This window comes from Procambarus clarkii, chromosome 83 (genome assembly GCF_040958095.1).
Source record: "Procambarus clarkii isolate CNS0578487 chromosome 83, FALCON_Pclarkii_2.0, whole genome shotgun sequence".
Taxonomy (NCBI): Eukaryota; Metazoa; Arthropoda; class Malacostraca; order Decapoda; family Cambaridae; genus Procambarus; species Procambarus clarkii.
In genome coordinates this window covers 10,227,015-10,252,931 of record NC_091232.1, presented here as the reverse complement: position 1 = coordinate 10,252,931, position 25,917 = coordinate 10,227,015, and the positions used below count along the sequence as shown (strand labels likewise).

Sequence of the window (25,917 nt, the reverse complement as noted above, 5' to 3'; positions counted from 1 at the left end):
TGTTACTAACACTACTCTTTATTACTAATGTTTTTCGCCTGCTCTTGATTGTTCTTTTTAGTATTGTAACTATTATTATAGTTATTATTACTAATAGTACTACTTGTGCTGTAACTACTACTGTGATGGTCACTGAGGTAGTGCTGTGTATAGTGACACTACTGTTATTATTTGTCCTACAGTTACTCAGACTATCAGTATTCCTGACATTGATATTGTTATAATTATATAATTAATTATGTATTAGGTATTAGAATTATAATACCTATTAGTTCGATTAATCATTCTCGAGTGATTGTAACCAACTAATAATTCCTTCTGGTATCGATGAGGTTTTACATTACACAAAGTTCCAAGCCACCAAAAAAAATAATATTATTATTACTACAACAAATAAAATAACAGTTATTTGCATTAATGATTCTAACAGCAATAAATTACTAGGATGTCACTAGGGTTGACTATAGCTTTAGAGTAGCCAATTGCGGAAATTTCCAATCACGCCAATATATCGGCTGCTGTCATACGTGACAGGCATATCTGTGACAAAAAACACTGGGTTTTACGAACTCTTGATTAACGCCTAAGTGACATCATCAATATGTCACTTAGGTGTTAATCAAGCTACCAATCTCCATATTTATGCATGAAAAACACTTTCAAAATGAGTCACAAATGATTTCATTCGAACTTTTTCTCGATAAGTGCTTCACTCACATGTTCGGAAGGGAAGGGAACTATCAGGAGAGAGCACCAAGCCACTACGACTATATAGCACTGGGATGGGGGTCAGGATTAGGATTTGGGATGGGACGGGGGAAAGGAATGGTGTCCAACCACTTGGACGGTCGGGGATTGAACGCCGATCGTGTTCTTTGAACGCCTAACATGTGTTATGTTCGGAACACATGTTAGTTAATTCTCCTACCATGAACTGCATATACAAATAATTCGCAATGGAGTCTAAACACCTAACCTCGAAAAAACATTTACAATTCTAATATAAAAATATATAATGAACTATAGATTTTGAATACACATTACGTTAAAAATAATGAATACGTGTTTCGGGTCTAGCGGACCATTGAAGAGCTTGGCTAGAGTATATGTTGATATTATAAGGTGACAGATGCAAGACAATGGAATTCAATGCCCTTTAGTATGTGAACAAAAATTTTTATTTTTCAAACCCGCTGTCAACACAAACTTACAAAAGAAACCAGCAAAAATCCTCACACGCAGCACCACTACATGTAAGTAATTAATTCAAAATGATGTCCTTTAAGAAATGTTAGATTAGTATTGAAAGTTTTCCCAACCGTAGGTAGCACATCTACGTGATTCTAATCTTCCACCAGCCACTCACTGTATGACAAGAGATGCAAGACAATTTAGTTTTGTAACTATTATTATAGTTATTATTACTAATAGTACTACTTCTGCTGTAACTACTACTGTGATAGTCACTGAGGTAGTGCTGTGTATAGTGACAGTACTGTCACTACTACTGTCACATTGGAGCGCAAAAGAGACAAATTAAAGCTGTATATATATGTCTTTCACCACAAATGTAAATTAGCTTGTCATTCTTTGGAGTCAAAAACTTCAACTCATTATGTGACAGTGAATCCTTTCTTCCACTCGCCCACAGGATATGCATGAGCCATAATACATTAATTATACTAAACTGTCACTCGCTGAATTAGTGTCTCTTAGGGTCCGCGATGATGTTTGTTCGATAATAGTTTGCTCAACATTCTGTTGTTCGTAAAAAAGACTCTTGTGGTATATATAACAAACGCTGTAACCAGCTCATGTGCTGTAACTTGATTAGTTAAACGAATTTTGGAGTACAGTCCTTGAGCCCCTAACACTCAATAACATGGGTATTGAGGTGCATAATACAGCAACTAAACTACAAAATAAAAAAATAAAAAACACCCTCTTTAAAATGGCGAAACCCATGGATTGAAGCAGAATCATTAAGCAGTACCTTCGTTAGGAAAGACTGAGTCAAAGATAAACATTTTGGAGGAGTCTTGATTACTCGGTCGATCCTTTTAAGTCCTGGGAGTGTGGCAAGGGACCAGGGAGGGGTGGGGGGGGGGGGGGTAGAAGGGGGGAGGGGGGTAGTGGACCATGAAGAACGTGAGACTGATGGCTAATCGAGCCAAGAGTTGGAGACACTGGCCTCGGAAGAGGATTTTAGGGGCTGAGGAGTGTCGCCCGTGGTGTGTTTGGGGGTTGCCCACTCCACGTGCAAGATGCAATAGATAATATATTTACGTGTTCTTGGATTTCTTTTCCTGGTTGACTTCTAGTTTTAATTCCTCCTTGGATTAATTTTGTGTGGCTTATTTTCCTTTTTCTTGGAGATCTTCTTGATAAAATTGTTTAATATAATGCTATAGCGTTTGCTTTAATTTTAAGAATTTAACAAAAATTATGTTTTATTATTAGTAAAATAGCAGAATATAACATTTGATTGATAATCGCGATACATTAGTAGCCATAATAAGCTATTAGCCACAGTGTGCTGTTGTTGACTGTAAGCAATCACCCATACCATGTTAACCCCGACATGTCACCTAAGACATGTGAAGCGTGGAGCGCTAATAACGTGTCTACCATCTTACGGGCTATTCATGCCCGTGCCACCTCTTGGGTGGCCTAAACTTCATCAGTCAATCGTGTCAACCATGAGGGCGATCAAGTAGTTCGGCTCAAATAAAATCCTTTGCGTTGTCTCAGGTTTATACGTGATCACTGTTAATTTAAAATAATAAATGTCTCTGTTAATTTCTATGTGCTTTGATAGGTGATGAGATTAGAAGGATTTGTTTTTATTCTAACTTAATATTGGCTTCCTATCATGTGTACCTTTAGCATAAAAACCCACACTTATGTATTTGTGAAATTTATGTAAGGATTTACTCCAAGTCTTTCGCACTCTCCTGAGTGTTTTATCAAGGTCTGAGTGTGTGATTAGGACGAGACTTACATCTTAACGACTAAAAGACTTGATTAACGTTTGTGTGGGGGTTTTTATCCTATCTTATTATTATGTCTGTGAGAACACATTATCATAACTTATTTGTATCTTTCATCTATTGCATCATTAATTTAATTATTGGTGAACCAAAATACATTATTCGTCTCGGTTCAAAGGAGTGAGGAGTATACACTCCCATTTTTTGGAATGTATACAGAGAGAGTTTATTCAGAGGACTGGAGAGAGTCCAGGATTATATTTAGGATTAATCGATATTTGCTGGCTGGTCAGTAAGCTTTTTTTGGTTCCTTAATAACCCTCTTGCGTATTTTTTTTTGTGGGGGGGGAGATTATATACAAGAGTTCTTACATTCTTGTACAGCCACTATAGCACGCGTAGCATTTCGAGCAAGTCCTTAATCCTATGTTCCCTGGAATAGGACCCGCCAAATCGTTTAACAACCAGATACCCATTTTACTGTTGGGTTAAACAGAGGCTACAGTTAAGGATTTTCGCCCAGTAAATCCTCCCCGGCCAGAATACGAACTCAGGACAAAGTGTTCGCGAAACGCTAGGCGAGCGTCTTACCACAACGCCACGGGGACTAGGGTTGATATAGTCCTTAGGCTTAACACTAAACTAACACTTAACTACAACTACTATCGTTTTACTATCGCTATATATTAGAAATGTTACCGCTTCATCAATAATTGAAAACGTTGTATATCGGCCGATATAAACAGACAAAAGAATTGTGAAGAGAAAATCTAAATGATTATAGACCACTGGAAGGGCAATTAAGAAAGACTAGGAACTGGGGTAGGAGAACAAGAGTGATGGGACAGTGACCCCACGCTACTGGAGCCAATGGGAACTGAACGATGACCCGGTATGAAGCGAAGCCATCGTTGTATCAACCAGTCTAAGTGAATGTTGACAGGAGTGAGAAAATTGAATGAAAGCCCTGAAGATGGTGATGTGTTTTATCAATTACTGATTATTTTTTTTAAATATATATGTAATATTGTATGTGCTTTCATAACAGAGCTTACCTAGAAGATTTCACAGGGTCGAGTTTCAGCTACCGGGGCCCAATCAGTTCGATTAATTTCTTTTACCTCATACCTATTTTTAAATCTGGAGATGAAGTTACCTATATCAATTCTTCTTCTAGACTTGCTCTCTCATTCCGTGAGCCCTCAACCTAAACTGTCTACCGAGTTTCTCAAGTACAGTATGTTGAACGTCTGTAACATGTCCCTCTCTACCTCTTGTTTCATTTATGTGACGCGAGGTACAGCTCTGTTGTTTGTCCCTGTGGGTCTGGCCTCCTATCTTCCATTCACCTGGGCTCTTGGAGACTCGAACCGTTGACCCCACGTGTGTGTGAGGCCGAAACTCTATCGACCAAGCTATTGAGTGGTCTTAGTAGGGGCAGTTTCCTAGTTCATCCTCAGAACTTCTAGTTCTCATGTTAGTCTAAGAAAGATTAGTACTATCTTCATTGTCCAAGGGCCAGATTCACGAAGCAGTTACGCGAGCACTTACGAACCTGTCCATCTTTTATCAATCTTTGGCGGTTTTGTTTACAATTATTAAACAGTTATTGAGCTCCGAAGCTCTTGGAGGCTGTTTATAATAATAACAACAGTTGATTGGGAAGTTTTCAGGCTTGTAAACTGTTTAATAAATGTAACCAAAGCTGTCAAAGATTGAGGAAAGATGTACACGTTCGTAAGTGCTTGCGTAACTGCTTTGTGAATCTGGCCCCTGTTTTTTATGCACGTGCTTGTGTATGAACGTGTATGTGTGTGTTTGTCTAACAGATACACTCTTATGTGCGAAAACAAACATGTTTTACAATATTACTTCAACTAAGATTTATTTAGGATTTTATCTTGTTTGTCTTCCTCTGAAAACTTCCCTCTGGACCAGATTGTAAGAGGAAAAAGAATGGAGCATCGAGCAAGAATGAACAACGCCAGGTTCAGCCCCCATATACCCATGCACTCCATCGACCCCAGACAAGCGTAACATGTTTTTTACTCCTAAAAAGATACAGTTCTGGAGTGATGCAACCTCTCTTCCACTCTCGACATTCGCTTTCCCAGAGCGACGCCGCCTCCACTTCACTTTCACCGTCCATCACCCCAGGCAGAGTGCAAGGCGGGGCCCAAAGAGTGCAACACTGGCCCACTACGACCTGCAACAGATGCCCGAGGGCGTGGAGGCAAACCGAGCCGCCTTAGAGCAGCGGAGGGCCGACCGTGAAACACAACCTGGCGGCGACTCCTTACCTTAAGAATGAGAATGGGGTTACGCCACCCAGAGGCGCCCTAACTCACAAGTGATCACAGCTGTGGGGATTACTCTGGTTTGTACCTGATTCTTGTGTCAAGGTGAAGCTTGGTGCTCCTGAGTGTTGCCGGTGTCACGTTGATAGACTCTATGCTTCCTGCTTGGGAGTTAATATGCTAAAGACTCTATGATTAAAGGTATTGCTGTGTCAAGATAGAGTCTTTGCTCTGTGTTGTTTACGTCTCAAAACGGGATTCTGTTCGCCTTGGTGCTCAAGTCTCAAGGGGAAGTTCTGTCCCCCTGGTTGATAATGTATCGTAAGGAGCTTTAGTCACAGAAGTTACTGTCTAAATAACGCTGTGTTCTGCTGGGTGTTCAAGCACTTGGCTTGTTAATTATGTCGAAGTTCCAGACCTCTGTGTGTCCGCTGTATCATGCTCCCAGGTGTTCCAGTTGACCCCCTGGATGACAATAAGACTTGAAATCCAAAGGATTGGGGCCTGAATCGACTCGGCTGCATTGGGTTAGATAACTGTTTTATGCAGTAGGGATAAATTAAGCCCTGATATACCCATTTTAATTGCCCCCCCCCCCCCTGATGGGGGCATTAAATGCTCCACTATGCCCCACCGTTACGATAGGGCATAGTTGATTACCTTATCTACCCGTACAAGTGATGGGAAGGTTCACGAGGGGTACTTGTTCATGTGTTCAGGTTCTTTTTGTGTCTTCATCAAGACATTGAAGAACGTCATCACCTGATGCGAGCTAGCGTCATGAACATATTGTTTCCTCACTTTACTTTTCATATCTCCTAGCTTGAAGGTGTTAACAGCTGTGTCGTGGCCCGGAGCTGTTTGCATTCTCCTCATTTTCTGACGATTTTTTCATTGTATTTTGTCATTATAGCTTACCACAGTATTTTATCACTGTATTTTATCATTATTGATTGTCGATAGTATTTACTTCATTGCATTTTATCCTTTTAGTTTATACAAGCATTTTATCGTTATATTTTATTGACTACAATGATAAAAAACATGGCTTTTTTATCACTGTAGTCATCTGTTGTTAGCAGGTGTGCCAATCCTTGCAGGAATTTTCTGTGGCTATACTCGTGACCGTATCTGTTGTCTTTGTAACGTTCCCTGTTACTTCTCTACAGCTTCCTGTTGCCCCTCTACATCTCCCTGTTGTCCCTCTACCACTGTCTGTTGTCCCAATGGTGGTATTATATTTACGTTTCCTAAACGTTTTTTGTTTAATTGTTAATTATATGTATTTGATCTCATTAGCGATGTTTACTTGTCCTGGCCAACGGTCGTGAGGCTCCTCGTTTGTTCTGGGCGAGACCTCCGGCATATATATCCTTACATATATCTCCTTACATATATATTCTAGCTTGAAGGTGTTAACAGCTGTGTCGTGGCCAGGAGCTGTTTGCGTTCTCCTTATTTCCTGACAAGATTTTTTGCCATTACTTGAAACTGTTCTCCGCTTTTGCCTCTTATATGAAATATATATATATATCTATATATCTTATCCCACATGTCCTTAAAACGAATCTTTCACTGGCCCTTGTGTAATAAATCTTTATGAATGGGGGAAAAAGATTCCTTTCGTTCGCAGATTTGTCGCTGTTTTTGCCTCGCGTTGCAAATTTATGCAGGTCCAATGACGTCAATGAAACATGCATGACGTAGTAATGAAGTCACAGGCACGCCGTCGGTGACGTCACTGTGGAGTACCTGCCCATGAGCCCATTAAGCCATTAAGAAAGTAAACATTGCACTCATGCCTGGACTTGATAAATAAACGCTGCTAGTTTACAACTCCTCGTACCTACTTGACACTTTAAGAGGAACTGAGAAAAATAATAACTTTTCTTGCTTATCATACATTTTCCCAAATATGACATTCGTGTTCAGTTACACTCGAGAGGCGAGAGAGAGTTTCTCATTAATCATCGATCAAAATCTCTTGATTTTGGCATTATTTGTGAAGATGTTTCCTCTCAACATTTATTCCGAGTTCTCTGAACACTCGCAAAAATAAAGAGAATTTGGTCAAATATTTGATTTAACAATATTTATTATCACTTTAAAACCCGCTTTAATGACATGCGTGTTCCCTCGTTCTTATGACGCTTTCGGGGATCAATTGCCCCGCGGCCCGGTCTTCGACCAGGCCTCGTCCGCACTCTTGAAACTGGATCCTCTTTGTCGGGTGACAGCCAGCCTGTTTGGGTCGTCGTGGCTCATCCCAGCCAGCGACTGACCGTCCCGAGGAAGCAATTGACAATAATGGCCTAACTCTCAGGTGAACAGAGGCATCTGGTGTAAGAAAACGTGTCCAAACGTCTCGCCTACATCTTGAAAGTTACATCAGAAAATTATATGAAATACCTTCAAGTCTGACAAAGAAAATATGACAAAGCTCACAAATAAAATAAATTTTAAAATAAAAGTAAAGTTTCAATATTATGGTCTGCTAATAATTTAAACTGAATTTGATCTTTATAATTGTGAGATTTCCCCATGGGAGATTACCCACGTGGGATTACCCTTTGTGGGATTACCCTTGTGAGAAAACACGTGAGATTTCCATTGTGAAATTGTTTTTTATCAGATGACTCTTTGGAGATTATTCGTGTGGAATTATCTTTGTGAGATGACCTTAGTGAGATAATCCTAGTGAGATGACCTTTGTGAGATAATCCTAGTGAGATGACCTTTGTGAGATAATCCTAGTGAGATGACCTTTGTGAGATGACCTAATCATAATATTGTCCCACTCATTTCACATTCGTATATCCCACAAATATGTGTCTGCCGCTGAAAAACCTCTGCTTAGCCACCTGTTTAGGTTGGCACAGGCACCAAATAAGAACCTCGCTATTTTTAGCCATCAAATAACTCCTCCAAGACCAAGAAAATGTAACAGTTTACTGAGTCTGCAACTGATGGATGCAGCGAGGACCTGGCTCCCAGAGGTACAATATTGTGTGTTGAACCCCCCAGCCTCCAGCACGACATGGGCCACGAGGCTCCTGCACCACATGGGGGGGGGGCCCACCCATGTGGGCCCCCACCCATGAGCCTCTCTCGTCAAGTGGGGCCCCACGTCCCAACGGGCCCTCCTTACCTGGATAATAATACAGTTTACTTTAGACCCTCCTGCCCTCGGGATCTCGGCTTGTAATTATTGTAACATCTTGTTCCATCCCTCCTACTGCAATTTCAACATTTGCCTCGGGTAATTATGAAATTTACGCAAGATATGTTTAGTATTTATGTGGAATAGTACGCGTAAATAGTCCAATTTATTTCTCCTAGGTGGATACTTAAGCATTACTGAATCATGTGATTTTGTGATTATTCTTCCATCGTAGAAGATTATATAATAGGCATCTAATGGTTAACTATACTGGCATTTGATTGCTAGTGAGTGATCGGCAATTAGCTTCTCGGCTTGGCCCGTGTCTTAATGTTCACTCGGTCGCTGGTAGAACCGTGTCTTAATGTTCACTCGACTTTTGTTTAGTGGTAGACAGGTGAACGAGTGTTATTAATGTCGTCTCCTGACTAGATACGTTCATCTACCACTACTACTTCTACGGTCATCTACCAATACTACTTCTATGTTCATCTACCAATACTACCTCTACGTTCATCTACCATTACTACTTCTGCGTTCAACTATTGATAGACATATTTACTACACTTCTATCTGAAACTTAAAGTAGATTATATAATCCCCAGCAACTTAGAGCTCTCTTGAAGACAACACACAAAGAATAATAAGGAAAATAAACACGAATAAGTGTACATAAGAAAAAACAAATGAAAAACCCGTCATATACAAGCCCCAGAGAGAGCAAATTCCCCGTTCCTGACCATTGAAGTGCGGGGAACATCCACCCAGCTTCATTTTGTTTTCTTTTAGTGAAGGAATAGTAATATTTTCAGCATTTATATATTTTGTAATTTTCATTATAAAAAAATTGCTCTAGAATCCTACACGACTTTTTTTTCATTTATGTTTACGGGGGAAGGGGGGGGGGTTAGGGTAAGTTTTATTCAGCATTTAAAAGGTTTATAATTATATAAGGTTTATACATTATAATGGCATTATAATATGGTACACGCGTATCATGCTAGTTTTATCACACTAGTCGTACCACGCTAGTTGTACCGTGATAGTCGTACCACGCTAGTTGTACCGTGATAGTCGTACCACGCTAGTTGTACCGTGATAGTCGTACCACGCTAGCTTTTCTAAAACAATTTTCAAACGCTCACAAGTGGTCATCTTAAGTAAAGTACTGGAAATAACATAACATGATTTAAATTAACTAAAACTGGAATTTTATACAATAGACCTGGTTAAGTTACCGTCCCCTTGGTAAGGTTATCATAGACTGGGCTTCGAAACGCTATATCATGGAAAACGTGATTACGTCTTCAACAACCAAGGCTAAAGGCTCGTTATTCCAACCACCTGACCCTCTGTTTATGAATGAAAACACTTTACATAAGATTCTCAACTGATTACGTGGGTATTTGTCTCGAATAATGCTTCGTTCGCGTTCCTCTGCTTGAATCTCTCTTCTCTAAATGCCTCATTCACGTTCTGCAAGTAGCAATAATTGTTAACAGAAACTAATCACCTAACCTAAGCTAGGTCTAACTATTGAAGACATTCTTGTGTGTAATATCACTACCAACGTATCACCTCCACAAACACAACCCGGGGATTACTCACAAACAGTGAGTAATCCCCGTCTCCTCACACACGACTCGCTTCCTCACTCACGCCTTGCTTACTCACTCACTCACCGATGCCTCTTTCACTACCTCACTCACTCACCCAGTCTGCTAGTTTTCTCGTCCTTTCTATCTTATCCTCAAATTCACTCAGATCGATCAGATCAGTTATTCGTTCATGACCAAATCATCAAGTATATTTCTTCATTCGTGAGATTTACTTAATTTTATGCTCCGTATATTTCCATAACATTTCGTACTGAAGCCATTTCTCAGAGCACTAGACTTGTATCTCAGATTGGCTACTTCTGCTGTGAATACCACCTTATCACCACCTTACATGTCACTGGAGCTGCCATTCCTTGCAGTCTTCTAGCCGTATCCTCTCTTGTCTCGAAAGCCGAGAGCTTTCGTTGTATCGACAACTTTCCTGCGCTGATTCACTCTAATTTCACAATCACTTGCACAAATTCGTCTTATATAAGTCGCATCTTTTTGTGTATGTATAGAGACCAGTCACTTAGACTAATTTCCATTAACACTAATTTCATATGCACGTGAAGCTTCCTTTCCTATGCATTAACAAAACATTACTTATTTGTTTATTCACTTTAAAGAGTGTTCTATCTGATCATTAAAACTTTCAACTTATCTGCATAAATCTCACTTGTGCTCGACTGAAATCTCACTTTATGCACTCATTACCACACTCCCTATTCCCTACTCTTCCTCACTCCCTTCTTCTTCTTCTTACCATCTCTTACCCTCTTCCTCACTCCCCATTTCTCCTCCAGCTTCACGGAGTGTAGATCCCGCAGATATGTTGTGCCAAACGAGCTTCCCTTGCCCGTAGCATCACAACAGGTGAATGAGATAATGAGGGTATAACAATGGTAGACATCTCCCTCAGACTCGTAAGGGATGCTGATCATCTCCCTCTAAATTATCTTGCTGCGTATATCTAACCAAACGATGGGGACAGTACTGAGTCTTTTACTACGGATAATCCTTGACAGTTTGGAAAACGCGTTTTGAAACAGCGTTAACTATGCAAATTCAGAAAATACAATATATCATAGCTTGGAAATGAACCCTGAGGCTGCCAAGGCAACAGATCTTAGTTCATTAAGTCAAGCACCTCTTAAGGCCAGTCAACATATCAACACCTCCAGGTGATTAACATGAGAGCCTGTGAGGTGTTCGAGAATGAAGAGCCATGCCAGAGACGTAGACGAGAGCGGAAAGACTAGGATGAACACAGGAGAGTTGAACTACTTTAGGATGTGCTCGAGCAGAACCATGACATCTCGCCCAATTATTGTTAAGTTAAGACTGTTGTGTGTAGTCGTCTAAGATAAAAATCTCTTTGGTAAGTATTTATAATTAATTGTTTCTCTCAATGCTTCCCAGAAAGTAAGAACTATTTTATAACTGGTTTTTAATTTTAGTGTTTTTTTTATGTTGGCTTCTAAGTTACTACCAATGTTGACTTCTTAAGTTACTACCAATGTTGGCTTCTAAAGTTACTACCAATGTTGGCTTCTTAAGTTACTACCAATGTTGGCTTCTAAAGTTACTACCAATGTTGGCTTCTAAAGTTACTACCAATGTTGGCTTCTAAAGTTACTACCAATGTTTGCTTCTAAAGTTACTAACAATGTTTGCTTCTAAAGTTACTAACAATGCATCTTTCCTACAATGTCCTATAAAATTTGGCTGTGTAGTGCACTTGTAATCTCGATCAAGGATGGAAAATGCTGCTACATTTATCGATGAACGTCAGAGTTATGGCGCTAAGGCGAGATTAATCATTAAAAACTTCGAACATCAGTTCATACTCTATGTTCTTATGATCAATTATTAACGATTGTTCAACTTGTTCTCTTTGTTTACATCTGTTGCTCATTTTCTCTTCCTACTGGAGTTTCTTCCTCAGAACTTGTTAGCCGAGCTTGTATCATGTCGTATGATAAACTAATACACTATTCAAATTGGAGCTATGTATTTACTAGTTATAATATGAGATTAGCTGCTCGTCTCAGTCACTGCCTCTAGCCGTAAACCAATATGACTACTGCCTCTCCACCCACAGTAGTTACTATATGATAGTCGCCTCCAGCATCAGTTAGTGCCCCCGGCGTGAGATAAAGCAGGCTCCAGAGCCCAATTACTGACGAAGAGGTAGTTTAATTCGTCAAGTAGGTCCTCGCCAGATTCACATCCCTCCCATGGTCCTCGTTAAAGAGTCTGCGACCCGCCTCTCTCCTACTGGTTTATGTTTTGAGTTAGTCTTTCCTTTTTTTTTAACATTAGTTTTATCTTCATCTCTATCTCTCAATATCTTTCCCTCTTTTGTTTACAGTGGTGGGTGCATAAGTAGACGCCTTCTGACTCCTGCTAACAGGCTGAGAGGTTTCCCCTTCCCATAGCTCATGGTACGCCTTTCCTTATTGTTTTGCCCTAGAACACGACCTGCCAATCCGCTTTACTCCCAAGTTTTATATTACTGGTGGATAAATAGGGAAGGAATAGTTATTAGTTGATTCCCAGTCAATCCTCCCCGGACTTTTGTCACAGGGCAAGTGTTTGTATGTGTCATGTACTCACCTAGTTGTACTCACCTAGTTGTGCTTGCGGGGGTAGCTCTAGCTCTTTCGTCCCGCCTCTCATGTTTGCGGTGTTGTGTGTGTGTGAGTGCACATGTGTTTGTGTTTTTAACTACAAGGCCAACTACCAACCATCACCCAGGATGCAGCCCCCAGAAACTGTCTAACTCCCAGCTAACTGTCTATTTACTGTTAGGTGAACAGAGGCATGAGGTGAATGTAAACACTACGAATTTTGTTACTGCTCAGTACGGAATTCAAACCCGGGACTAACGGCAGGGAATCGGATGTTTTTCACTTCTCTCTCTCTCTCTCTCTCTCTCTCTCTCTCTCTCTCTCTCTCTCTCTCTCTCTCTCTCTCTCTCTCTCTCTCTCTCTCTCTCTCTCTCTCTCTCTCTCTCTCTCTCTCTCTCTCTCTCTCTCTCTCTCTCTCTCTCTCTCTCTCTCTCTCTCTCTCTCTTCGCTTCTGTATCAAGGTGCCATATTCTTGTTTTTTCCAGTTTTTGTCAGCCCTTGGTTTGTATTCCAAGGGATTTACAAAGTTAATACTTGATAAAATTCAGTCCGACTCTGCGAATAATCAAATTGCTTTTCCTTGTTATTCTAGATAAAAATTTACGGCTTTGTTTCGAAGGCGGACAGTTGCAATTATATGCTATTAATTAGTTTCGCATACTTTAAGTGAAGTTATTGTGTTGCATACCTGGCTGAGAAGCATTGCTGGGAACGCTGTTTTCGAAATACCACAGCATCAAAATAAAACTTTAGGGTACCCTATAACACACTAATTAGAGAGAGCAGTAACACCATTGCGATAGATGCACTTCAATATAATGCAAGATCAAGTACACCAAACTGTTTATCACAGCATAAATAAATAAGATCATACACCTATCTACAACTAAGCCGTCCGCAGGGAGGGATTAAGAGCCACCCTCCTTTAAGACTTCAGATAAGCTTGTTAAGTTTAGTGACAGATTCGTAATCCTTACCAGAGTCCTCCTGAATTCAAAGAATAGAGACGCTTTTCTTGCACAGACTAATTCCAATCCTCTTCTCAATCTCAAGGTATCTGAGGATAATTAAGAATCGACAGTCTATAGTCTCCATCTATGTGATCTTATGGGAGTAATCATATGCATTTTCTGCCACCCAAAGTGTTATTCCATGTTCACACTATAACTTGTATCAGAGGTAGAGTTGGAAGTTGTAGTCATTTGGTATTAATTCAAACAACGAAAATTTTAATTCAATCCAACTCAGAATAACACTTATAAGTGAGAGTGAGTGAGAGTGTCTCCAGTGAGAGTTTGGCTCTCAAGCCGAGCTGTGTGTCGAGACACGAGGTCTGGGAATGACTGTGGCCTCACCTTCCTTCAAGTAAACTTACACTGAATCTTAATTGTTTTACCTTCTTCATATGAATATCATATTATTCCTTTACCAGCATAACATATTTGATAAAAGGTAAAGAGCTTAATTATCACCAAAGAAAATTACGATGTAGAGTGTATTAAATTTGGGTTTCTTTAATTTCGTTTGCAAGTTATGCGATCTGTTTATAAAGAGAGAGTGTGTTCAGAGTCGCAAACCGAGCTATTTACAGCTTTAAGCCATGAGATAAATTTAGATAAAATAAGCTACATTACAAATTAAATGCTTCGCCCACGTTTTGTAAATACAAATTGGCAAATGATTATCCATTTAACATGAGGAGACTTATAGACAACATCGAGTTCCGGTTCCTGGATATTTCCGTTAGTAATGCCTTTTTTTTTTTTTTGAGGGGGTGAGATTTTCAAGCAGTAGTTAGATTACAGTATTCCACTACACGATGATCAGATTCAACTATTCCAGCAGCAGCCAATCCTTACAAACAATAAACAAATTAAATATATTTTCCAACTCTCCTATTTATGAATGAAAAACACTTTACACACACACTATCCACAACTGATTTCTTTCTATTTTTTTCTTGGACAATGCTTTACCTTTAATGTGGGTTCGAGTCGCACCTTTCTAAATGCTCTACTCGTGTATCGCAAACAACAGCCCATCAACACAAAGGTCTGTGAGGTTCACGACGTATATGTCAAATACTGACAGCAAAAACTCTACGTAAGTCAGTATTTGGACTTACAGCCCACCTTAATTTGTTCGAATTTACGACTCGAAACATGCTTCATTCACCCTCAACCTGTAGAGTAAAGTCTCCCAAAATCAACGAAGCCTTACTTAACTATACATAAACTCACAACATATAATACAAAAAATTACATTTCAGAACAAAAAATATTATTATACCGAATGGAGGATTCATCCTGCCAATTGTTTGTCTACTGAATAAAATACTGCACTAACGTAAAAAATACTACACTAACGTAGTAAAACTTAAGTCAGTATTTGACTTATTGCTTAAAGTGCAGGATGTGAGTGGCAAAATAACCACAGGAGTTTACCGTACCTATTCTAGGCCAATATGCACAATATTATAATGTACATTAATATAAATGTATATTCGAGAAAAAATAGATTTTTGGGGGGTTACACAGCACGCCAAAATTTACAAATTCGTCATTGGGGTCTTCCACAGCTTGTACGAGCCTAGCCTAAGGACGGGGTGCCAAGGATTGATTCACCAAATCCCAGGGATTCAGGAATATCAATCCAACCTCAATCTGTGCCTTATTCTCTCTTACCGTCACAGTTAAAAATTTTGATGGAGACCATTATCCTCTGCAATGAGCCTTAGACCAAATGTCTCTTTATTGCATCTAATTAGTTAAAAGTTTAGCTGGTAAAATCATCAAGAAGCTTATCCTGACTGGTCTCTTAAGCACCCGCTTAAATAGGTCATTGTGACAAGATAATTAGTCAATTTATACACGATGCATGTTAGTTTGTCATAATTTAGCATTTGTAATGCAACAATTCTCTTTTGTATAGGTCCTCTGCTTACTTTGTCAAAAGTATACATAATTTAAGCCTCGCAAAATCTTCTCTCTCTCTCTCTCTCTCTCTCTCTCTCTCTCTCTCTCTCTCTCTCTCTCTCTCTCTCTCTCTCTCTCTCTCTCTCTCTCTCTCTCTCTCTCTCTCTTTTCTACATCCCCTGAAATCTCCCCATTAACAATAACATTGAAAACATTTCCCCATTCTGAGGCTAAAAGAAAAAACAACACCGGTTATTTTAGAGATGAAGCCAGACCGTTCCTCTATTAAGTAGCTCGTATGTATGATTGTTCATTGTCTGAGTTAATGATCCGGTCTGATTACATTTGCTGTAAACAGGTGGCCAGAATTGGCATGACAGCTTCGTTACAGTCATTCACCTCAAATGAGATTGTCAGAGAGAAAGATAGACAGGCGGCTGGACGGTTTACGTCAATATAATAGGATGGTTTGCAAGACGGCAGTGATAGAGCATAATGGTGAGATAATGCTGCAAGGGATTATTGCTCTGCATAATCTCAACATTTTTCGCTTGAGTCACCACCAACACCACCGGAGACACGAACATCACAGGTACCACTATCTTGCACACTGGTACCACCAACAACAACACCACCGGAGACATGAACATCACAGGTACCATCATCTTCCACACTGGTACCACCACCAACAACACCACCACCGGAGACATCAACACCACAGGTGCCACCATCTCCACTGGCACCACCAGCTCTACCAACAACACAACCACCACAGAACCACCACCACCACAATGTCGCCACCCCAAACGTCATCACCATTGCGCCGGCCACAACACTAACCCCTCCCCCACCCACTACCATCCACAACCTCAACACCCCCCCTTGCCCCTCTCCGTTGATCTTCAGCTCCCCACTCGTAACAGAAGAGGCGGCTGCCAGCCACTTGACCACTTAGTACGTCAAAAGAGGCTGGGAAAAGGCACCTCAACACGATCTCTCCTGCCAAGGGCGCCTCCACGAGCATCGCTTAAAAGATGCTGGTGTTAGATATTTAAAAAATAACACCTATTCTAGAATATGGGTTGGCTTCTAGTTAAAGCACCTAACTGTTCTAGATCCTTAGATATAAATAAAGTGTTGACCAGACCACACACACTAGAATGTGAAGGGACGACGACGTTTCGGTCCGTCCTGGACCATTCTCAAGTCGTCAAGATCGACTTGAGAATGGTCCAGGACGGACCGAAACGTCGTCGTCCCTTCACATTCTAGTGTGTGGTCTGGTCAACATACTTTAGCCACGTTATTGTGACTCATCGCCTGCATATAAATAAAGTGCTAAATTGCTTTATAATATGTGCTTTTTTTAATTATATATATAACCTAGGTTCTAATTTTATTATGAGATAGATTCTAGATAAAAATTTGCTAGACATTAAAAATGAGTTAGCTTCTAGTTAGAATTCCCAATTCCTCTAGATATTATTTCGATATTATTGCTCTATATATTACTTAGTAAATTATCCACCAACTGTAAACATGGCCTAAAATGTAAGTTAAATATCCACTGTCTGATGTATTACAAGCTAACTAGCATTCATGTGCTGTTCATTTTTACTGTGATTTGCTTTGATAGTATCTGGGAGTAGACTATTGAGTCGAGAGGACACGAGCATGATGGGGCAGACGGGATGGCAATTTGATTGCTCAAGTGACGGAGAAAGATTTTGTGAAATACTTTGGTTATTGGCAACCATTGTGTGTGTGTTTTTAAGTGATACTGTTGCACTTGAAGCTTTAAAATAGAATAGGGATCAGACAGCCAAATGCGCAGCAGTGTGGCTGTGCACTAGAAAATCTTGCTGTGTCTTGAATTTCTATTATTTAAAAATTGAACGGTTTTATGAGAGAGTTTGATACCTGTGTTTTTCATGTGCCAGGAGGATGCAGGTGCTTTTTTTTTTTTATCTTGTCTAGTCTCCTGGGGTCAGATTCACGAAGCAGTTACGCAAGTACTTACGAACGTGTACATCTTTCCTCAATCATTGACGGCTTAGGTTACATTTATTTAACCGTTTATAAGCACGAAAACTTCCCAATCAACTGTTTTCATTGTTATAAACAGCCTCCTGATGTTTCGGAGCTCATTAACTGTTTAATAATTGTAAACAAAGCCGCCAAAGATTGAGAAAAGATGTACAGGTTCGTAAGTGCTTGCGTAACTGCTTCGTGAATCTGGCCCCTGCTTCATAGGAACATAATAATTACAGAACACCGGTGCAAGCCTGTTGACTGATCCTTAAAGGGTCCCGTTTTATTCCAATCCCTCTCACCTTTCCATTAAGGATACAGTTCTTGTAAATATTCTATTGAAGCTCGCGTTCCTTATTGGTGTTCCTCTTCCTATCACAATGATAGGAAGAGCCGACATCGAAGAATGAAAAAGTGAGGTCAGTTTGGACTTGTTGCCGCTGACTTGCTGTGAAATGTCCTCAGTCGTTCTCTATGTCATATCGTCGAAACAATTATGTTAAGACATTTTTAATTTTTGAGTCTAAAGCTGTATGTCAAGGAGTATTAAGAAGTAATCTGCCCTATTTCAAGCTCCAAATATATTCCATAACAGGATTAAAGTCAACTCCCATTATAAATACGCTAAGAAGTGAAGTTCCTCGATGAATATACCACTTGACTCTCAATTAATTTTGTTTCCAATACTCCCTGATTACCTCTGATGTGTTATGAGAGCAATTCACATTGAAAAATTGTATTTAAGTGGGTATTTTTACCTGTCATTTTCATTATAACTCAAATTACACGAGCCGTTATTAGACGTATCTAATAATTTGAACATGTTTTAAATCTGAACCTGGAATTTGTTATGGGAGGCTGATGACAATATCGTTGACTAGATTATGCCTAGAGGAAATTCACCAGCGTCCAAATTAATTAATTATTCATGATGAGGAAAGAAGTACCATTATTTTCCTGACGGTTTGGCTTCCTCCAGCCCAAGCTTTAAGTCAAATACTGACTTACGTATGCTTTATTAAGTCCGTATTTGACTTATACAGCAGACAACCGACTGACAAGAGGAATCTTTCAGGCGGTATAATAATAAACAATTTTATCTCGAATATTAATTAATATATTATTATATATTGCTGACGCATGCATAGTTAGGTGAAAACTAGATGAAGCGTTTCAGCAACGTTGCATCAGAGTGTGTTTATAACAACCTGTCCTTGAGCTATGATCATTCCACCCAGCGGCCGACCCCAAAGACTCAATTTTAACATGCTGTTAATTCAAAAAAACTACTTTCATATATAGATTATTTGTATATATTAGCATTTTGTGCCACAGCTTGGACGAGTATAGCCCTGGATTGAGTTGACAAGATCCCGTAGGGTAGGGAAAGTGTTTTAAGTTTGCCCACACTGGACAATCCCTCATTGCTGACTTCCACACTGGATGCCCATGCTGCTGACACACTCCCACACTATACATTCCCACACTGCTGACTCCCACACTGAACACATTTACAATTGTCACTCTCACACTGGTCACTCTCACACTGGTCACTCTCACACTTGGCAATCCCACTGTGGGTGAGGAGAGACAATATGGGTGAAGAAAATAGAATGGGATATGGTGGGAGAATGGGGGGGGGTGTGGAAAGACAATGAGAGAGGAAGCTGAGAGACAATGGGGAGGATGCAGGGACAATGGAATGGGAGGTATGGAGTTACAACGGGAGGGAGGTGTAGAGGAACAATAGAATGGGATGTAGGAAAGGATGGAAAAGAATCAAAGAGTAGAATTCCGAGCAATATTTGTCTTCTTTCACATCAAACAACTGGTTTCCAGGACGAAGTTTGGTATTTAAGAGGAATTACTGACTACTCTTCTTTTCTCAACCTATAAGACGATGTTATACAAATATTTGAATTGTCTTTCTATAAGAGTAGAGAATACTCCGAGTATGCTCTGATATGCTCAGGTATATATCTCATTTAACGTGTTTTTTTAAATATAATTGCTTCGTTCACACCCACGCTTGAGACGAGCCACATTCATGTGCGTCACATACTGGATGTGAAGCTCCACACATATGCAACACATTTCTGAATCGGTGCACATGTGCACCAGGCTTATCAGTCGAAACATATGTGTACCATACTCCAGAGTCTTCACACACACACATGACTGTCGATATATAATGAATCATTGGTAAAATGAATAGTGAAATTTTCTGAATTTAATCGGAATCATGAAGCCATTCTTCGCCCACACATCTTATTGACGAATTCACTTACATATACATTGACCTGAAGCAACATGGCCTCTCTCTCTCGTACATACACCCCACGCACACACACCCCACGCACACACACCCTACGCACACACACCCCACGCACACACAAACACACACACACACACACACACACACACACACACACACACACACACACACACACACACACACACACACACACACACACACACACTGAGAGGTATGAGCTACGAGCAGAGACTACGGGAATTAAACCTCACGTCGCTAGAAGACAGAAGAGTTAGGGGGATATGATCACCACGTACAAGATTCTCAGAGGAATTGACAGGGTAGATAAAGACGGGCTATTTAACACAAGGGGCACACGCACTAGGGGACACAGGTGGAAACTGAGTGCCCAAATGAGCCCCAGAGATATTAGAAAGAATTTTTTTAGTGTCAGAATAGTTGACAAATGGAATGCATTAGGCAGTGATGTGGTGGAGGCTGACTCCATACATAGTTTCAAGTGTAGATATAATAGAGCTCAATAGGCTCAGGAACCTGTACACCAGTTGATTGACTGTTGAGAGGCGGAACCAAAGAGCCAGAGCTCAAACCCCGCAAGCACAAATAGATGAGTACACACACACACACACACACAACATATGGACTTCGTGGCAGCACAGCCTGCATTTTGAGAGACAATATAAATTTAAAGGGAACTAAAAAAAAATTCTTTTAAGTGTGAAAATCCTCATAATCCCTAGTTGACCGGAGAGGGGATTGCTAAAATTCATATGAATTTCAAAGTTCGCGAATTAATATAAGTAGTTTTGCTATTTAGTAACCAAACAATTACCAATTCAATAGCTGTCAAAAGGATAATTTCTCATTTTATGAGATGATTGTTAGCAGAAGACAAGTAAAAAGGTAATTTGTGAGATAACTTGACACATTTTCTTTCGTACTTAATTATTTATTTAAATATTGAAACAATTTAAAAATAATTAGAAATAAACGTACGACGTGTTCGCGCAATAAAAATAGTGATTGGATCAATAAAAGTAATAAAAAAAGTATAGTATACCCAGTCTCATGAAGAAACTTTAATAACTAGTATGTTAAACACGGCGGGATGATACCGTAGACTTATTTTGGCCGGGGTTCTGTGACGGTAATGTTTGTGATGTCTCGTCTCGTTTTAGGTCTGTTCTGGAGGTGGTTTCTGTTATTGATGTCTGTGTTGTTGATGCCTGTGTTGTTGATATCTATGTTATTGATATCTGTGTTCCTAATAACTGTGTTCTGATGATCGTGTTGTTGATGAGTGTTTTGCTGATGTCTATGTTATTGATGTTGTGGTGTTGATGTTAATGATATCTTTGTTACTGATGTCCGTGATGTTCATGTCTGCGTTGATGTTGGCTGTATCTTTTATGTCTATATTGCTGATGTCTGTTTGATGACACAATGGTTCTTCAGTACAAGCTTGAATACAAGTGGAAAAAAATAAATTCTCTACTGCATTTTTGACAATAGATAATATAAAGATAGAGTATCAAAAGCAATTTCTTGATAATATTTTCATTTGAAATACCTCTTTGAAGGCAGATGAGAATCACACAAGTGCTATCATATGGCTGAGATTATTACCTGAGCAAGGTTGAATATTCAAAACCTGGGTGAGTATATGATAGTGAACTCAACGTGAACCCAAAGAAAATTCTGGCAGGAAATATACTTTAGTGAAAGATTTTTACAGACTAATGAAAGAAGGAGAGAACCTACCTCTTGATATGTATGTATCTCTTAAGGAGGTACATACATATGTACACATGTAGCAGATATGTATTTCTATAGGAGAAAGGGAAGGGTGAAGAGGAGGAAGCATAAGTTTGCAGAGAGAAAACTTGAACTAGATGAAAAACAAAAACTAGATCACTTGACGCTAAAAACATTACGCAATGCCAACAAACCTTACATATTGGTTTCTATGTAAAGTCGGTCACATATTAACCTTCGGAGGTTGAGGGGTGTAACCGGCGTGGCCCGGGTCTGTCTCTATGTCTCCCATCTGTCCATCTATCTATCCATGCACCTACTCATCTTTCTGTTATATATCCATTCAAATATCTATCTATTCATTTAGCCATCTATCTACTCATCTATCTATCCATCTATCTACCCTTCTATCCATCTATCTACTGTCTATCTCAGCCGCTCTCCGTATTTGTCTCTGTGTCTCTGTCTTTCGATGTGTCGATGTGTCTATCTCTCTCTCTCTCTCTCTCTCTCTCTCTCTCTCTCTCTCTCTCTCTCTCTCTCTCTCTGTATGTATGTATGGACGTATGGTCTACATCTTTGAACAATATATATTGTTTAAAGATTGATCAAAGAGCGCCCAAGGGTAGGGTGAGGTGATTGTTGCCTGAGTCCGGTTTCCAGCTGTCCGCCAGGTCTTACATCTTACATCTCCTCTGGATCAATGGAGGACCATCAAACAGCTGTATGCTCGATGTCGAATTCATCTGGATGTTGGTAACAACATCTAACGTAATCAACAGCCTGATGAATTCGACTACGAGCATTTCAGTCAATTATGTCTCACTCAGTAAACTTTGTCTCTGAATTGATACCTGGTTGATACCTGGTTGATGGGGTTCTGGAAGTTCTTCTACTCCACAAGTCCGGCCCGGGGCCAGATTTGACTTGTGAGAGTTTAGTCCACCAGGCTGTTGCTTGAAGCGGCCCGTAGGCCCACATACCCACCACAGCCCGGTTGGTCCGGCACTCCTTGAAGGAAACAATCTAGTTTCCTCTTGAAGATGTCTTGAATTGTGTCCCTCATTTGTATTTCGGTGAATTGTGTCTCTGTGTACCTGTGTGTGTGTCAGGTAATTGTATCTCTGCATGTCGGTGAATGATGTATCTATCAGTTAGTTAATCGTATCTCCGTCTGTTTTTTTCTGAATTGTATCTCTATCTTTTTGTTAAAAAATTATTTTCTATATCCACATAACAGTAATCAAAATGTACAGATTTTTCCACACCTGTAGACAGCTTCAGTATCGACATAGCGACTAGACATAAACGCCAGTACCATCCGCCTTTTTTCATACGAAGGAGAGGCGGGAGAGACATAGAGAGAGAGAGCGGGGCAGAGCTGGAGAGCTACACATAGACAGTGACACAGTGAAGGGGGTGTTGAGAGCACCATGAACCTGGGTACACTCCTTATCTTAACGTGTTGGTGCTTCACTATACTGCCACACCTAAGGGTCAACTCTTGAATAGAATAAGATAAACAAAGGACTACTCCGTACAGAGTATGGCTTTATAATTTATATTTTATATATGTATCGTTTTACGGTAAACAATAAATTTTGCTCTCAAAGTAACAATAGCCAGTATTGGCAAATAAAACAATAAAATAGGCTAGAATAATCCATTACTCTTGATAAATCTTTTGATCCCTAGTAGACAAATATAATTTAAGAATGAAAAACGTACTTAATATGGTCAATAATAATGACCAGAAAATATGATACCGATAGTATAAATATTAGTAATAGTAGTAATTGTTACTAATACTACTAATCTACTGGCACCACGTGGTAACTAGCCGTGGACACTAATTGTAGTGCTAGTACATGCTAGGCACACGTCGTATCTTCCACGTCGCTAAGGGTAGGGAAGACTTTTTTGACGCGTTTCACAATGCGTCAAAAAAGAGTGTGGGTTAATTGGTCGTGGTCTAGTCGCTAGGGCGTGTGCGTGGGAACACCCAGTGCCTGGGTTCGAACCCTTATCACAGCTTCTACGGACTTTGTCGTTTCTCTTATTATCTAAGAGTCAAAACGTTTACTTTTCTTTGCTGGCAAAGACCAGTTAAGACTTGGTTTGTGCTGATAAATCGGTTGTTACTCAAATTCCTGTGCAACTTCCCCCAGTTTTTTTTATTAGGGCGCAGTAATTAATAGTATTAAAAACCGTAATTTCTTGGGTTGGTGTTGAGCTCAAAGCTTATTAACCATGAAAGGGTTATTAAGGCCACCACAAAGCCTTACCTACCAGCCACCAAGTATACTTTGGTCATAAACATGGTGTAAGCCTCAAATAAATTCTCAGTGTAACTACGCCGAGAAGCGGGACACACCACTCGGTATATATATATATATGTATCCTTGTGTTAATTCCCACATCAAAATACTTAATCACTGTAGATTGACCAGACCACACACTAAAAAGTGAAGGGACGACGACGTTTCGGTCCGTCCTAGACCATTCACAATCGACTTGAGAATGGTCCAGGACGGACCTAAACGTCGTCGTCCCTTCACCTTCTAGTGTATGGTCTGGTCAACATATTTCAGCCACGTTATTGTAACTCATCGCCTGCATGATCACTGTATAGAAACTTGTCATCGTCATAAATAATTACTCTATCTTTTCGCATATATATATATATATATATATATATATATATATATATATATATATATATATATATATATATATATATATATATATATATATATATATATATATGTATGTATATATGTATGTATATATATATGTATGTATATATATATATATATATATATATATATATATATATATATATATATATATATATATATATATATATATATATATATATACGTTTCTTGCGTTTTATTTAATAGATTTTGGAAAGTGATGATAATTAACAACAACAGATTAAAGGTTAAAAACTGATCTTAGCTCGACATGACCTTAGAGAAGGAAGGTGAGTATATTCTTTTCATTACATTTTGTATCTCGTAACTGGGACATGACGCTGCGGGGACGACATTGATGTATCAATGAATCCACATTGATTCTCTGATGATTAAACGTTACTTTGATTAAAACAACGTCCATAACGTTGATCTTGCGTTGAATCGACGTTATTGATGTTGAGCCTACGTCACCTTGACGTCTTCTACTTGCTTTCAATTTGACTGATTTTTTTTTCCAAATACATTACGTCTTACCACTACAATAACGCTTTCATTTAAACGTATCTACAACAACTGGCCGAGTGAGCTCTTCCTCGTCGGTAGTTTGACCTCAGGTAAGAACTGGTATCCGGGTTTATAATCAGCCAAGAACACCTGTGGCAGTCTGAGGAAATTTGCCTCTGAGCATGTGTCGACATCTATTCGCTCCGCCTCCGTCACTTGGGCTGGACGGTAGAGCGACGGTCTCGTTTCGTGCAGGTCGGTGTTCAATCCCCGATGGTCCAAGTAGTTAGGCACCATTCCTTTCCCCCGTCCCATCCCAAATCTTTCTTCTGATCCTTTCCAAGTGCTAGATAGTCGTCATGGCTTGGCGCTTTCCTCCTGATAATTCCCTCCCTCCGCCACGTGTTCCCCGTATGTTAAACATTTAATTTACAATAACACTTATTCGTTAAATAGAAATTTAGCAAACTTTTCAAAATATCATTAAATAATTAAACGTCGCATTTATTGGCTTTCGATTAAATATAAAACTGACTTTCCTGATCTAAATTTCTTATTTGCATGCTTTGATTTTTTATTTTTTTTTTACAATTAACGTTAATCTAAGTGTTTCACTTGTACACCAAGACTCGCAACACGGATCATTGAGCTTAGTCCTTGAGCAATAGCGTGCGAACACCTCACAGGTACGAGGGTGAAGGATCACCTTACCTTGTCTGGTAACTGCAGGCGAGCCACAGGACAGTCCGTGGCCGGTGAGGTGGTCTATGAGGCTGCGAGGGGAATGCAACAGCTTAAATCAGCCGCGAGGGGGACAGTTTACCAGCACCTCGTCACGCGCTCTGTGTTGCCGGCCGGCGCTACAACTCACGATTTTCCAGATTATTTCTCCTTCTAAATAAACATTCTGTTAGTTGAAAATATTCACCAAATGCTTTAACACGAAGTTTCTGTGGTTCGGAAGGCCGTGTTGATCTCCACGTTGATTCAGGTAATAAGATAGTAACAATCGTAAATTAGTTGTTGACTGGTGCATTGTTGCAACTGCCTCCCACACGTT

The 25,917-nt window shown here is 39.7% G+C and overlaps 1 protein-coding gene across 1 annotated transcript in view; it reads right to left on the bottom strand.

The window, feature by feature from the left end:
- LOC123768639 (uncharacterized) overlaps positions 1 to 25,709 on the bottom strand; it is a 41,934-nt gene extending 16,225 nt beyond the window's left edge. Inside the window, exon 1 of the mRNA XM_045759266.2 lies at positions 25,569 to 25,709. The gene's annotated coding sequence lies outside the window, so the exon portion shown is untranslated. The remainder of the gene's footprint in view (positions 1 to 25,568) is intronic.
- Positions 25,710 to 25,917: the final 208 nt, after the last annotated feature.